Consider the following 1420-nt stretch of genomic DNA (forward strand, 5'->3'; position numbering starts at 1 on the left):
GATTCGCTAGGAAGATGGGCAATATGCGAAATGAATTTAGGTTTCACTATTTGCACAGTATATGTTTCCTAAGGTGCTCTACAAATTAAGATCAATCCCATTTAAAATTGATGAGAAAATTATAAGGAGGATTGAGGCCATCTTTATGAAATTTTTATGGCAATATGGCAAAATAAGGCGGTCAAATAGATATATGTCATTACCACAAGATAGAGGTGGTTTGGGACTGCCTGATATTAAGAGCTATCATCTTGCATGCCTCCTTACAGACATGGCTATTCTACTCCATCCGGGTGGCCCAACCCTTAGACAGTCGGCAATACCATCAATTTTTCAGCTATTGGTAGGAGGTGAAGCCGTAGGGCTTTTATTAAGGCAAACTCAGAGGAGCTACTTCAAGGAAACTGGATATAAGACGCTAGAGGATGTGTGGTATATTTGGAAAAGTGTTAAAAAAGCTCTAGATATACCTACTATCCATTATCGGACACCACTTTGGAACTCAACACTTTTTCCAAATCTTAGTAGGGACGGAACGTGGCGTCATTGGGAGAGTCAGGGTATAGTCGAGCTGGGGCAAATAATGATTGGTGATCAGTGTAGAACACTTGAAGAACTTACACAACACTATTCTTTACGAGGTTATCAAGAACTCAAATACATGCAGATTGTAAATAGAATTAAATCAATTAGGCCATGTATCACTCTGCAAGGGAAATATGAACTAATTGAGTATTTGAAGTCAGGGGGCCATAGAATTAGAGATATATATAAAATATTCAATGAAGCAATAATAGATGATGTCGGCAAAATCGAAGCTGTATGGTCCAAAAAAATGGGAGACCCAGAAATAGATGTTGATAAGGCGTTAGTTATGGATAAGAGGTTCCTACGTTCCTCGAATCTCAGAGCCCAACATTACAAAACCCTATTTAATCTATACTATACGCCTGAAAAACTATTTACGTGGGGGAAAGCGATAGATAGCAACTGCCCCAGATGTGGAAAAGGTACGGCAGATCTTATACACATGTTTTATGGTTGTGAAAAATTGAAACCAATCAAAATCGAAATAACACGGTTTTTAGAGGGGCTACTTGATGTTAAAATTAATCTATCCCCGACCCTGATAATAATTGGCTGTGACGCGAAACTAAACATAAGTATCGAGGCTGAAGCCTTAGTCTTTATCTCTGTAGCAGTTTTTAGGATTCTAATTAGCGCAGCCTGGAAGGATACAGAAGCCCCAACTTTTCAAATGTGGTTATGCAGATTGTTGGGTATACATAATATTGAGGAGGCATTATATGATTTAAAGGGAGCAAAGTTAAGGGATGTGGGTAAGCGACTCTGGGCCCCAGTGGCTACATGGAGGACAGAAAAATTAACCACAAACGAATGATTTATTGGCTGCATTGCT

The sequence above is a fragment of the Triturus cristatus genome, unplaced genomic scaffold, assembly GCF_964204655.1.
Source record: "Triturus cristatus unplaced genomic scaffold, aTriCri1.1 SCAFFOLD_354, whole genome shotgun sequence".
NCBI lineage: Eukaryota > Metazoa > Chordata > Amphibia > Caudata > Salamandridae > Triturus > Triturus cristatus.